This window comes from Crocuta crocuta, unplaced genomic scaffold (genome assembly GCF_008692635.1).
Source record: "Crocuta crocuta isolate KB4526 unplaced genomic scaffold, BGI_CrCroc_1.0 scaffold107, whole genome shotgun sequence".
In the NCBI taxonomy this organism is placed as follows: domain Eukaryota; kingdom Metazoa; phylum Chordata; class Mammalia; order Carnivora; family Hyaenidae; genus Crocuta; species Crocuta crocuta.
Window position 1 is genome coordinate 2,017,059 of NW_027531877.1, and position 15,421 is coordinate 2,032,479.

General features: G+C 39.5%; 1 long non-coding RNA gene across 2 annotated transcripts in view; it reads left to right on the plus strand.

Annotated features, from left to right (window-relative positions):
• The first annotated feature begins 366 nt into the window (after positions 1–366).
• Positions 367–15,421, plus strand: part of LOC144239010 (uncharacterized) — a 50,166-nt gene continuing 35,111 nt past the window's right edge. For both annotated transcript variants that reach the window (XR_013337288.1, XR_013337287.1), the window contains exon 1: positions 367–496. This is a non-coding gene — a long non-coding RNA (uncharacterized LOC144239010). The remainder of the gene's footprint in view (positions 497–15,421) is intronic.

The window sequence follows — 15,421 nt, forward strand, 5'->3', positions numbered from 1 at the left end:
AAGAAAACTCAAAAAGTAAAAGACAAAATTGTCCATAATCCCATCACCAGAGAGAACATTTTCTTCTACATCCTTCTAGTCTTTACTTTCTGTGTGGATATACGTGCCTATTTATATAAAATTTATTTTAAAATGGAATTATTCCATACACACTGCCTTGTAGCTTACTTTTTAATCCCATATGGTGTCTTAACAACATAAATTTTTCAAATTTCATGCAGAACTTTTCTCAGCTATTTTATATCCAGAGAATACTATAGCTAGAAATGAATGCTCCCCAGTTAGAGTAAGTGATATGGGGAAATGCCAGCTTTCCAAACTGAAGTAGGCATATGACTCATGTGGTTATCTTCTTAAAATGCAGATTCTGATTCAGGAGGTCTGGGGTACTGGTGTTGCTGTCTATGGTCCGCACTTTGAGAAACACACCTGTGGTGGAAAAAACTCCAATCTAGGAATCAAAAACATGTCTCTAAATTTTGGTCATGAATTTTGGGTAAGTTTCTAAATGTCTTAACTTTAATTATCTCTCTCCTCTTTTTATTTTTAAGTAGGTTCCATGCCCAGCATGGAGCTCAATGCAGGGCTTGAACTCACTACTGTGAGATCATGACCTGAGACAAAATCAACAGTTGAATGCTTAACCAAATGAGCCACCCAGGCACCCTGTAGTTCTTATAAAGGTCTCATTTCATAACAACCTGAAAATTCTTAGCACAAAATATGGATTTAGTCGCACAAATTAATTTTACGTATGTATAGGTATATGAAAGTAGGGGTGCCTGGTTGGCTCAGTCAATTAAGTGTCCAACTCTGGTTTCCCATCAGGTCATGATCTTGCGGTTCACGGGTTCATGAGTTCCAGTTCTGCATAGGGCCTATGGCCTGCTTCAGATTCTTTGTCTCCTTCTCTTTCTACCCTTCCCCCAGTCTTAGTCTATCTCTCTCTTTCTATCTCTCTGTCTCTCTCAAAAATAAATACGGGCCCCTGTCTGGCTCAGCCAGTTAAGCGTCTGACTTCGGCTCAGGTCATGATCTCGTGGTCCATAGGTTCACTGCCCTGAGTCAGGCTCTGTGCTGACAGCTCAGAGCCTGGAGCCTGCTTGGGATTCTGTGTCTCCCTTTCTCTCTGCCCCTCCTCCACTCATACTCTGTCTCTGTCTCTCTAAAATAAATAAACATTAAAAATTTAAAAACAAAGAAAGTATAGTTGAATCAGACTCAGATCATCATAGAAAAGCTAGCTGAAGGAGAAACACAACATTCTTTTCTCATATCTCCTATTCCCACCTCCTACTGCACCAAAAAAAAACCAGAATCTGCCATCACAATAGAAAAGAAGTTTCATTAAATGGCTTCTTGTGCTCCTAGAAGTCCAAGACACTGAATTTTGAGAGAAAAATGGATCCATTTTTACTTTTTTACAAAAGTTTTATTAGTATATTTTGAAAGAGAGCACATGTGCACAAGAGCAGGAATGGGCAGAGAGAGAGGAGGAGAGAGAGAATCCCAAGCAGGGTCCATATTGTCAGCCACAGAGCCACTGTGTGGCTTGAACTCACAAACCACAAGACCATGACCTGGGCTGAAATCAAGAGTCTGACAGTCAACTGACAGAGCCATCCAAGTGCCCCCTACTTTTACTTTTTATAGCATTCAATAAAAAAGGGATCCATAACCCAATGTGACCAGATGCCCCAGCAAAGCTTCTATTCACCCATTAGCAGCTTGCAGGTTCATTCATTTCTCTTACAAATATACTAACATCATAAATAGATATACAAAACTGCACAAAATCCACTTTCCCTATTTCTTCTTTTTCTATGTTTTCTGTCTAGGTGCCAAGCATGTTCTTCCTCTTCCCCAAATCTCCTTTTCCATGGCCTCCCCATCTTGATGACCTCAACTTCCCTTCATTCCAAGACCATCCCCTCTGGACCCTCCATATCCCTTTCCTTATGAGATTCTTGGCTTCTCCTCTTTTTTATCTTCATATGCACTTCTCTCCTCAATAAATGGCACCTCTCCAGGAGTCCACTGGGATCTTGTGTTTTTCTTGCCATAATCATTATATGTGATTTTTTTTTTTAATCTTCAAAAGCAGAGGAATATAGAATTAGGCTTTGTGTTTGGCTTTTCATCTACAGAATTTTCCACCTGTATCATTTTATAATTCCTGATAATTTTGTTTAAACACAAGGACAGACTCTGACCTGCCTTATAAAGGTAGAAGCAGAAGGAGCTAGGTCTGTCCTGGGAGAAAGGACTTGCTCCATCTGTACAGGGAGCCACCAGAAGGGTTATCGGTGGGTCATCTAGCTTTGCGAGGAGGAGTAGATGCCAGGCTCAGTAAGCCTGGTTCCTGCCTGTGTCCCAGGATTTTTATGAAAACTGAAAGAGCTAATTTGTAGGTGCTTCTTGATTCTGGACTCCTGTGATTAAATTCTCAAGGCCTCCTACTGAGAATAAAATTAGGGGATTAGCTTCTCTTGAAATACCACCCTGGGTGGTCTCAGTTTGTGGATAGTTATAGCTAGATGAAAAAAGAGTGAACTAAAATAGTTTTATTAATTGACCAAATCAGGCCAAGACAAAATTTCTGAGGCTTACGTGTCCAGATCTTAATAAGCAAATGCTGTCTTTTGGTTGAATTTAGGTAGTTGTATCTAATTTCCTCATTTCCTCTGTTGTAATTTCCTGGCTTATTCCCATGGAGCCCAACATACTCTGGGGCTTCTTAGCATGAGCACTGCAAACCTTTCCCTTCAAACCCATAGTAGTGGGGGAGGGACAGAGGGGGGAGGGGCAGAGGAGGGAGGGTTTCTTTGCTGTGACCTGGTCATTTTGTTCTCAGATTCCTGAGAATCTGAGCAGTGGAGGAAAGCAGGGTGGGAGGGGAGTGGAGATAGGGTTAATTTAAATACATACAAGATTGCTCAAATCCTTTTTAGAATATTGGGTATATAAGTATAAACACATATTTTTTAATGTTTTTTCATTCTGGAGATAGCATGAGTGGGGGAGGGGCATGAAGAGAGGGGAACAGAAGATCTGAAGCAGGCTCTGTGCTGACAGCAGTGAGGAGGCTTGAACTCATGAACCATGAGATCATGACCTGAGCTGAAGTCAGACGCTCAACTGACCGAGCCATCCAGGCACCCGGGATATATTTTTGATATGGAGTTTACTTTTATAGAAGGGAGGTAATGCAGGAGTGAAAAGAGAATGAAAGGGAACAAAATATGCCACTTCAAAACACGTCTCTTTGGCATATTGATTATATTGAGCTGACTGTTTTTGAGAGGTTACAGACACAGAAGACACACAGACACTGACACAACTCTATTTGTAGGGGTGTCTCCCTCTCTGTGCAAAGAAGCAGGGGAAGGGATGACCAAATCTCTAGGACCTCCCATCAGTGGACAAGGCAATGACTTAAATCTGCATAATAACCATACCTTTGTTTGCTGTGCTTTACTTGAAAACTTCCCATAACTGGCCTCCTCATCTTTCTATTGTCTTTAGCTGGACGTATTTAATTATGGTGAGTTACTCAGTTTTACTGGATATCTCCCACACATACAGAAGGTACACATGTAACTAAACTGCTTGCTTTTCTCCTGTCAATCTTTTATGGGGGGTAGGGGGTACGGGTAAGTGTGGGGTCTCAGCCAAGAACTTAGAATGGTAGATGGGAAAAACTTCCCCTCCCTTACAGCAGGAGCAATGGAGGGAAGAAGACCATGAATGCATTTTTATACATTTTGGAGAATAACAAGTTAATTAGGAACTAGATTAAGAAGATTGAATTTAAAGAAAATGAAAGTCTGAGCTAAACAGATGGAGGCTAGATGATATTTTGGGGATGTGAGGATAAGAGCCTGGACTCACCTTGATTATAATCCATACAGGTTCTAAGTTTTTCCCATCTTGGAAAGAAGCATCTCACGCCACTGGTAATATCTTAAATTTATAAAGTGGTTTCCATTTATCAAGTCCTTGTTAAGCAGAAAGTAATGTTTCTAGGTACACAGGGCAAGTTCGTTACCCCATCTGGTTGCTCCCTTGGTTACAGAATTGGATGAAGCGAAAAGTGGAATTGGCAAACACTGTGAGACACAGGTTTTCCTACTTGGTTTACAGCATTCCTGTCCAGAGAAGTCTGGACTTCAATCAACACTTTCCACCTGCGGGAACAATAGCCAGCGTTTATTCTTTAATGTCCTGATCTGAGTTCCCTCTGCTGGAGGCCAGGAAAGTACGTTTATTCGTCTGTAAGTTAGAAGATCAGGTTTCAGAGGGCGCAGAGGACAGTTGTGAATTTTGGTATATAAAGAGTCACTACAATCACCCCTTCTCTTCCTTGGAGATGACTGTAATTCTCACGAATAGTTCAACACATAATGCCTCCACCAGCATCTCCATTTATTATCTATTAGACTGGATTTTAAGCACTATCTTCTCCTTTTTAAAACTTGTATGCGGTCTATGGCTAAAACAAGGAGGAGAGTTCAGGGCTCTTGGGTTAGAGCAGAGAACGAAGAAAATCACGCATTCTCCATGGTTTTGATGGTAGCGATTCTGCTTCCTATGACAAGCAAAATTTTTCCATTCCTCAGTCCTTAGATAGTGTACAGTAAGTCATTTAATTTTCATAGAACTCAGCAGCTGTATTTTCTCCACTTTTTCAACTATGGGAACCAAGTCTCATTGAAACAATATTAACTTGATCAAGAGCACATAATCTGAGCAAAAGAGAGCTAGGCTTTAGCCTCAGTCCAAAGACCCTATTCCTTACCCTTGTATACTTCTGCCTGTGCAGAGTACATCAGCCATTACTACCCCACTCCCAGCTGTAGGGACTAACGGGAAGGGAGGGTCACAAAGGTCTCCTGCTCTAATAATTGCTCCTAAGTAGTTACCAGTCCTCTCCACCCAACTTGGGTTGTTTTGTTTTGTTTGGAGAGGAGGAGGAGGTCCTGTCTGCCTGCCAACTTCTTTATTCCTTAGAACTGATAGATCTTGGGATTCCAGCTTAAACTTCAGTTTGGAGAAATCTGAGCCCAGTGAAGCATGTCATGGCCACGTCAGGGTGGTTTTTTTCATTCTTTTTCTTTCTTTTTTTTCCCTTAGCCAGGCAGAGTTGAATGGACGGGCTCTTGGCAACCTCATCATATCTATTATGTTGTGATCATTATTCAAACAAATGGTATTCACTAGGGTCCAAGTCCAAGGGACAGAACACAGAGAAGGCTTTTTATCAGTCAGCTGGCCTGCTCTTCTCTTTTCATGAGTCTTTTGTGTTCCCTGAGGATCCTTCTAGTGTGGAGCAGTTCACAAAGGAATGAGATGGACACAGCTTTTGTCTGGGGTGCGACATCCAATCAGTCCCCTTTGCCCTCTTGCAGATGTCTTGATCCTTTTGACGTTTTTCTGTCTCTGTTCAAATAAAAAAATGGGGCTGAAACCTCCAACACACTTTTCTTATCCTCGATGGAAAGAGTCATATGAAGGTTTTTTACCAGGTCAGTTTGATAAAGTACTTAGAAAGTACATCCATGTAGGTGCTCAGACTTACACAGCAGATAAGAAATAGGTGGTGAAAATGCTGGCTTTGTAGACGGTGTGCCTTGGTTCCAATAATTATCCAAGTGATCTTGAAAAATGCATTAACCTAGCAAGACTTAGATCCTTTGTCCATAAATGGGGACAATAATTAAAGTAATTTCATTGCGCTGACTAGAGGATTAAATAAAACATTGTATGTAGCTTGCTTATTGGCATATTTTGAGCTTTTACTAAACTCTCACTTTTATAATTACCCCTAAAGATAAATATATGGAGGGAGGTAGCTCTGGGTCTCAGAAAGGGAAAAAATACTTCAGTCCTAGGTCCAGGGAATTGGACTTGGTTTTGGAGAATAAAGACATCTGCAATTTATCTTTACTTTAGGTGCAAAGTTAGTAAGAATTTTACTAATCTGAAAGGTCTCAGGTAAGTTATGCTGGCTTATACACTGATGTTCAAGCATAAGTTCCCAAGCCACATCCCCACAAAATCATAGATAGGATTTAAAAAAATTATCTCTCTGAACCCTGTAAAAAAAGGGGGGTGGCAGAAGGTGGCTCTTTCATTGAACATATTTGAAAAACTCAGCATAGTTGGACAATTCTTAATGAACAGTAAGATAGAGGCTCTGAGCAGGCCTATATAAAAATAACATAACCCAGCATTAACTAAATAAATTTGAATATGAAGTGTTTGTTGTTGTTTCTATTGTTGTTTGGAGTCAGGAAGCAGAAGGGTGCACATACTGAAACCCTCGAGAACAGCGGTGTGCGGGATGTGCATTTGGGAGCTCTGCTTCCGGGTTATTTCTAAGAAAGGAGTTGGCTGGAAGCCGGTTCACCTACATGTGTGCCGTGAGAGCAAGTGTTTGCATGCAGGGCATCTGGCCATCAAAAAACGTTCTTTGCAAGAAGTATGATGACACAAGTCATTGCTTTAAAGTGATGGATATTCAGGGCAATAATTCTAAAGACTCAGGAGCTAAGCAGTCTTAGCAGGTAGAACTGGGGTGGGGGGTAACTACTCTACCATGATATTGGGACCTCGCAGTAAAGTATGGATTTTAGTTAGCAACATTTCCAAGATATTTTCATTATCAGCTTACTTCTAAAAACATATAAAAACTTTACTCACTTCAACTCTTTCCGACTATAGTAAACAGAGTATATAAAAGTTCGGGGCATTGTGTAGAGCTGTCATGGAGTATGCATTAGGGGAAAGAAGGAGGGGCAAGGAAGGAAGCTGGACAGAGAAAATAATGAAGTTATGGTCTCTCTCTATATATTTGAGAGAATATATGTATGAGAGAATATATGTATGAGAGAATATATATATGTATACATACATACATGCACATACACACACATGCACTATATATAGATTAAAATATTATCCTTATGGGACACCGATGTGGCTAAGTTGGTTAAGTGTCCGACCTCGGGTAATGTCATGACCTCAGAGTTGGTGAGTTCAAGCCCCGAATCTGGCTCTCTGCTATCAGCACAGAGCTCGCTTCAGATCTTCGTCTCCCTCTCTCTCTGCCCCTCCCCTGCTTGCATGTGTGCTCTCTCTCTCTCTTTCAAATAAATAAACATTTAAAAAATATACTGTCCTTATAACAAATCAGTAGCCATACTTTTAGATTTATCTAACTATGTAATTTGTGTTTTGGGGGAGTGGAAAAACTCTAAAGATAACTGATGGAAATTTCAATTTTTAAAATGTATTTATAGTTTATAACTGTGGATTAAAATTTGCTCTGAAAAGCTTTCATGAATTATTTAGCATCTCATAGCGTCCTGGCACTACATCATGGGAACTTCCTAAAACTGAATCTTTTGGGTCTGAGCCCACCCAGTCAGTCTAATGTATTGGGCCTTAGGAAATCTCCTTATATATTCCTTAGTTTCTTCTTCTGTAAACTAAAACTAATAACTGTTTCTGGGTTTTTATGAAACAAAATAATATACTACAGTCATTCCCAAATACCTGTCCATATACTGAGGTTAGCACCATAACAAAGGTTTCATGAGTATGTGGCAAAATAAGAAGAAAAATAAGACCAGTATCATGTTAACCAAATTTTGCACAATTTTAAAAACGGAGATGTATTCTTTTTATTCTTTGACTTAAAATCTACTTGACTTTATAAACTGCTTCTTGGAGGTTTCTCCCTATATTCTCCCCTCTTTTTTTTTCCTTTCTAATTTTATTTTTGAGAGAGACAGAGACAGAGTGTGAGTGGGATAGGGTCAGTGAGAGAAAGGGAGACCACAGAATCCAAAGCAGGCTCCAGGCTCTGAGCTGTCAGCACATAGCCCGATGCAGGGCTCAAACTCACAGACTGTGAGATCAAGACCTGTGCTGAAGTCGGATGTTCAACCGACCGAGCCCCACAGGCGCCCTGCTCTCTCCTCTTTTATTAGAGGTAAAATCTCAAAGTCCCAGAGCTGGGTGATGACATGGAAATGCTGGGCTCAGCCCAGATATGAGTCAGGGCTCCTACGACTTTTGCTTTCTGTGGAAAGTTATCCCTGTGTCTAGCAGGAGAGAAAGAGAGAGCTCCTCAGATGTAAGGATTTTTGGATTACTCCCTCTCAAAAACAGTGTTTTGAATGGCTGCCTCAACGACGTTATTGGTGCCTATGGAATCAAATACAGTGAACTGCTCACAGGTGTGGCCTTATTAGCACTGAACTACAGACAGAACAGCCAGCAGAACTGGAAGGGAGCCACTGGGCTTTCTTTTCCGAAGGTCTCTACTGCATCACACAGGCGAATACTACTGATCTTCTATTACTCACTGTTTGGCATTTTCCGTGTCTCTTCTGTCCCCTATTGATGCTAATTTCTACAGGCCTATTCCTTAATTCATTTAACAGACATTCGCTGGGGTCCTTTGTTAATCAGGTATCATGCTGAATATTTTAAATGCTTCATTATCTCATTTAACTCTCACAACACTTTAGAGAGACAGGCCTTATCTTCATTCTCAATTTTCACAAATCAGAAAATGAAACTCAGATGGCTATGTACCATGCAAATTCCATTTAGCAAGAGAGTCACTTCGCTGCCTTCCAGCCCAGGCGTCTCATGGCCACAACAGGGACCATGGAAATGCCAGCTCTTCAGTACAGGGAGACTGTACAGTGGCAACATTAAAAACAAAGACTTTGGAAATATATAGACCTGACATTGCTTTTAGTGTCTTTGAAAAATCAGGACACTAATTGGGCCTAACTTTGATGGTGGCTGTCAGGATTGAATTAAATGCTGCATTTAAATTCCTGGAGCATAGTAAGGTTTTGTGAAAAGGTGATGTCCGTAATGATGTTACCATTAGTAATTGGACTGTGCCGTGTGTTGTAGGAGTTTTCTGGGAAAAGAGAAAATACATAGACAATGTGAAGTACAGCAGGGAGTTTGGGTGGTGGGTTCAAAGTTGTATGGAAGGCTAGAAGGATCATAATGAGAGATGGAAAGATGATGTTAAGTGGGTTCCAATATGGTGAGTGAGGGCTTCTTTGTTGAGTCCATCCTGCCCTGGTGGGCCCTAGGGCCTTAGAGACGGAGTATTAGTTGTCTCTGGCAGCTATGTTTGCCGAGCTTTGCCCCACTCCTGCAGGGGAGGGAAACGACTAGTGAGAGATGAAGCTCACACAGCTGAGACCTTGTGAAAGAAACTGGTCTGTGTGGAAGAAAAGCTGAGCCAGGTCCGAGGGGGAACCCTCCACCCTGGCTGTCTGGTTTGTGTTGAGAAGTGCAGTCAGTCTCTGATTACCTTGGCTACAAACCCTTTCTCACAATGGTCCAGGAACCGAAAGATTAGGACTCTTCTGGCAGCTGCTGGCATGTTCTGAACCACAAGTTTTGAATTTACTCCAAGAATGGGAATCAACTTCCCAATGGAGTGTACGAAGAGGGGATTTCACACGGGCAAGAACCTGAAAGGGGGAAATTGCTATGAGGGAAATGAGATCATGGGTCCTGCAGCATAGTGTTTCCTCCAAACTAGAGGACTGGAGCCACGATTCAGTTATCTTTAGAAACTAAAATCCACTATTATGATGAGTATTTATAGGCTGGCAAAACTTAAGAACCATGTCATGTTTGTCATCATTTATTTGGACACAGTTTTTAAACTTTATTTCTTTTGGCGGGGGGAGTGGAAGAAAGACAGAATCTCAAGCAGGCTCCATAGCACAGCACAGAACCTGATACAGGGCTCAATCCCACAAACTGTGAGATCATCACCTGAGCTGAAAACCATGAGTCAGAAGCTTAACCGACTGAGCCACCCAAGCACCCCTGCACACATTTTCAATGTAGAGAAGGCATCTAAGCTCCTACAACTTCTTCAGAGGATGACTCATTTCTCTTGACTCTTATCTTGGATATTGTTATCCAAGAGGAGGGAGGAGCAATATGCTTAATTTTAATGAATTTTCCTGCACTTCTTGTACATTTATACATAGACCCTAAATAAATAGGTTAATTTTAAGTTATTATCTACCAGCTGCACTGTCATATGTAAATACATGTATTTATGGCAATGTATGTATATTGCCATATATATGCACATAAATGCATAAATACATACATGCATGCATATATTTAACCTCTTACTTTGGAATAATTATAGATCCACAGAAAGTTTCAAAGATAGTACAGAGACATTCCTGGGTACATTTCATCTAGTTCTTTCCAATGATTACATCTTGTATAACTGCAGCACAATATAAAAATCACAAAAATAGCACTGGTACAAGGTACAGATCCATGTAATTTGTTTCATGTATAGGTTGGTGTAAGGAGTCCTGACTCAGAATTATCTCATCCCCACAGATTTTCCTTATGCCACGCCTTCATGCTTACTCTCATCCCTATCCCTCCACCATCGCTAATCCCTGGCAACCACTAACCCATTCCCCATCTCTACAATTTTGACATTCTGAGAATGTTATATAAATAGACTCATATAGTAGGTGACCTTTTAAGATTGGCATTTTTCACTCAGCATAATACCCTTGACATCTGCCCATATCAGTAGCCCACTAGTGTTTATGGCTGAGTAATAGTCTATCATATGGTGGTACTACAGTTTGATTAAGCAAATTGTCCTTTTGAAAGGATTTTTAGTTTTGGGAAATTACAAATAAAGCTGCTATGGACAATAATATACAGGATTCTTTTGGATGTAAGTTTTCATTTCTCTGGGGTAAATGCCCAAGGAAGTTGGTTGTTGGGTTGCATGGCATGGGCATGGGTAGTTTTCTTTTAAGAAAGCACCAAAAATTCTTTTCCAGAATGGCTACACCACTTCACATTCCTACAGCATTAGATGAAAGATCCCATTTCTCCACATCCTTACAGTATTTGGTATTGTCACTATTTTTCATTTTAACTGTTCTAATAGGTATGGAGTGACTTCATAGTCTTAATTTGTGTTCCCACCAGCTATATTGCCACATTTACATAGCCTTATTGAGATATAATTCACATACCATATGATTCACACTTTTAAAATGTACAAGTTAATGGCTGCTAGTTTATTCACAGAGACTGCATCCCGCACCATAACAATTTTAGAGTATTTTTATTATCCCAAAAGAAACTCCTTGCCTCTTAACCACTCACCCTCCAAACTTCCATTCCACCCTCAGCCCTAGGTAATCACTAATCAATTTATCATCTCTAAAGATTTGCCTATTCTGGACTTCTTATATAAATGGAATTATACACTTTTTGGTCCTTTGTGATGGGCTTCTTTCATTTAGCTTAATGTTTACAAGGTCCATCCATGTTGTAGCATATGTTACTACTTCACCATTGCCAAATAGCACTCCAATATATAGTTATACCACATTTTACTTAGCCATTCATCCGCTGATACATATTTGGGTGGATCCACTTTTTGGGTATTATTCATAATGCTGCTATGAATATTCATATGAACATTTTTATGTGAACAGGTTACTGATTCTCTTGGGTATACACAAGGGGTACAATCATTAGGTTATATAGTAACTATATGTTTAACCATTTGAGGAATTGCAGACTTTTCCAAAATGGCTGTACCAATTTACACTCCCACTGGTAGTGTATAAAGCTCCACTTTCTTCACTTTCTCGGCAATAGTTCTTTTTTTTTATTATTAGAGTCATCCTACCAGGTGTAAAGTGGTAACCCACTGTGATTTACATTTCCGTGATGTCTAATGATGCCTAATGATGGTGAGCACCTTTTTGTATTTTATTGGCCATTTATGTATCTTCTTTAGTAAACTGTTTAGATCTTTTGCTCACTTTCTAAATGAGTTATTTTTTTTATTATTGAGTTGAAAGTTCCCTTTATATATTTTAGTTACATCTCCCTTATCTGATATATGATTTTCCAAATTTTCTCTTATTCTATGGGTTGTCTCTTCTTCACTTTCTTGGGAGTATCTTTTCAGGCAAAAATGTTTTGAATTTTGATCATCTTCAGTTCAACTATTTTTTGCTCTTACTTACGTTTTCAGTGCCAGATCCATATCAGTACCATACTTTGGTGCCTAATCCAAGAGTATGAAGATTTACACCTTCCTTTAAGAGTTTCACAGTTTTCGCTCGTACATTTAGGTCTATGATACATTTTGAATTAATTTTTATTTAGGGTATGAAGCGGGAGTCCAAATTCATTCTTTTACATGCAGATATCCAGTTCTACTAGGACCGTCTGTTAGAAATACTATTTCCCCTCTATTTAATTGTTCTGGCACTCATCAAAAATGAATTGACTGGATGCTACATTTTTTAGAGTTGCTTTCTTCTATCCCAAGTCTCCAGTTCCTGAAAACTAAGCAATTTACGCTTGCAAAGAATGAACTAATGCTGGATTTAAAGCTCCAGGAGCAACAACATTCAGAGTCACTCATCCTTTATCTTAAATGAGGCTGAGACACTTTTTAGAGAGCAACTTCAGATAGGGATGAGAGAAAATAGAGGCCAGTGGCTTTGGGTCACTGGAGGGGAAGAGGGGAGGAGGGCAAAGAGGCAGCAAATGCAAGACATTCCCAAAGGTCAACTTCCTTCTAGTACTTTAATTAGACTTGGGTTTTGATCATTTGTTTTGCCTCCCTCTGACAGCCATCGAGTATACTCAGCCTCACTCTGGTTAAAAATGCAGGGTTTTGCATCAGACAAATGTGGGCTCAAGTGTCAGACCCTTTGTTATTATGCTACTTCCTTTGTTACTTGCTACTTGTTTGATCTCTTTGACTTCAGTTTCTTCACTAGAAAATAGGGGATCCTAGGTGGCTCAGTCCGCTAAGCATCCAACTTCACTTCAGGTCATGAACTCACGGTTCCTGAGTTCAAGCCCACATCAGGCTCTGTGCTGACAGCTCAGAGCCTGGAGCCTGTTTGGAATTCTGGGTCTCCCTCTCTCTCTGCTCCCTTCCCTACTCATGATCTGTCTCTCACTCTCAAAAATAAATAAACATTAAAAAATTTAAAAAGAGAGGGAAAAAAAGAAAATTGGGAGAATAATCACATCAGCCTCAAAAGATTAGTGAGCATTAGAGAATACAAATAAATACATAGCACAGTGGCATGACATCTTTAAATTATTATTATTGTTATTATTGTTATTATTTTCCCTATCCAAAATAAAACTTATTTGTCCCCTGTTCAATTTCCTTGGATCCTGCCCTGTAAGATAGGATAACCTACTAAAAAGATTTTTTTAAAAATCCTACTGACCTCTTAGTAAATTTGAAATATTTTTCTTTTGGGGGAGTTGACAAGATTTTAATTCACTTAATGCTTTAATTTCTCGATATATTACGAGCTATATTAAATTACATTTACAATTTGGGAGTTTTAAGGGTCCTCAAGTCCTACTAAGCCTCTATTCCCATGTGATAGAAAGGATAAAAGTCCAGAAATCTTTAAAACTCTATGGCCCTTACACTTACTCCTATGATCATAGGCAAGTTGTTTATCTTGTTGGGACATCTGGGTGGCTTAGCCAGTTAAATGTCCCACTCTTGATTTCGATTCAGGTCACGATCTCATGGTTTTGAGTCTGAGCCTCGCATTGAACTCTGCACCGACCACGATGGAATCTACTTTGGATTCTCCCTCTTTCTCTGTCCTTCTCCCAACTGGTAGTCTCTCTCTCTCAAAATAAACAAACAAGCTTAAAAAAAATAAAGGCTCACTATCACTACTTGTAAAATGGGAGTAAAGTATCAGCCTGGAGTATTGCATGGAGCTGCTATGACATTCAAAGGAGGTAACAAGTGTACAGGGCTTTTTTTTTTTTTTTTTTTTAATTTTTTATTTATTTCTAGGAGACAGAGAGAGAGAGACAGTGTGAGCAGGGGAGGGTCAGAGAGAGAGGGAGTCACAGACTGAAACAGGCTCCAGGCTCTGAGCTGGCAGTCAGCACAGAGCCCGATGCGGGGCTCGAACCCACGAACCGTGAGATCATGACCTAAGCGAAAGTCGGACGCTTAACCAACTAAGCCACCCAGGCGCCCCTGTACGGGGCTTTTAAAATGAAGTTTGCTCCATCTCTTAGATGATTTTATTATTTTATTGAAATATGGAGCAAAGTGAATTCTGTGATAAAACACCAATGTTAAATGTTTTTGTTATTTTTCATTAATATTGTACTACAGCACTGGTAACCTTAAGAGATATAAAATGGACAGTGCAGTTAAAAGTTTTAGGAGGAGTCAAATATAGAAAAAATGGTTCTGTCAGTCAAAATTCTAAGATAAAAGAAAAAAGATCCTAAGATGTTTTGAAGGGTTAATGCTCAGTGTTTCCTGCATTCTTTTCTGAAACCTTAGTGGGCTGGCTCTCGCAAAGCTTCCTTTTTTAGTGGTATTATCTTTGAAAAAGGAAAAAGAACTCAAGTTATAATTTTAGGGATCTTAATTTTAAGGCCAAAGGAATGGTCTCACAGGCTCTGGTCATTTAAGAAATCTGATGCTCCATTTTGTGTGTGTGTGTGTGTGTGTGTGTGTGTGTAGGGGGGTTAACAGTAAGCTTATTTCAAATTCACTAATTTTTTAACATTTGGTTTTAAAATTTCAATATAATTAATGTTCAGTGTTTTATTGGTTTCAGGTGCACAATACATAATTCCATGTACTACTCAATGCTCCTTGTGATAAATCAAGTTCACTAATTCTTATTAACATCAGGTTCTTTTTTAAATTCAAGTATAATTATTTAGAGATATTTAAAAACAGGATCCATAGAACTCCATTTCCATAAAAGTAGCCTCAACCTTTCCTCATCCACCTGTATATTTACACAGAAAAAGATGTCTAGGATGATGTCCCTTTATTGATGATGGTGATTATTTCTATGTGATACAATTTGCAGGTAAATTTCACTGTCACCTATTTTCCTATATGGTTTGAGGGTTTTTCCCTCAACCTAAAAAAAAAAAATTATAAACTCAAAGTTGGAAAATTGGTACAGAGTCCCATCTAGCTTCTCCCTATGGTAACAACTTACATAATCATAGTACGATGGCAAAACCAGGAAATTACCATTGGGATCATACTAACTACAGGCTTGATTCAGATGTCAATGGTTTTTACATGTACTGATTTGTTGTGACTGTCCATCTTAGCTCTGTTTATTCCTCAGCGAGCACTGCTATTATGGGTGGGGTGGGGTCCAGAGCACACTGCACTTCATAGGGATAAACACATACCTACTTTGAAAAATCACATCACTTATCACTCATATGGCAGGAAGTTATCTTAAATTACTGGTAATGATGTCCTTGAGTTGGCTTGTATCAGCTCTGAAGGCCGATTGTTGAATATTCTGTAATTTATCACTGGTGG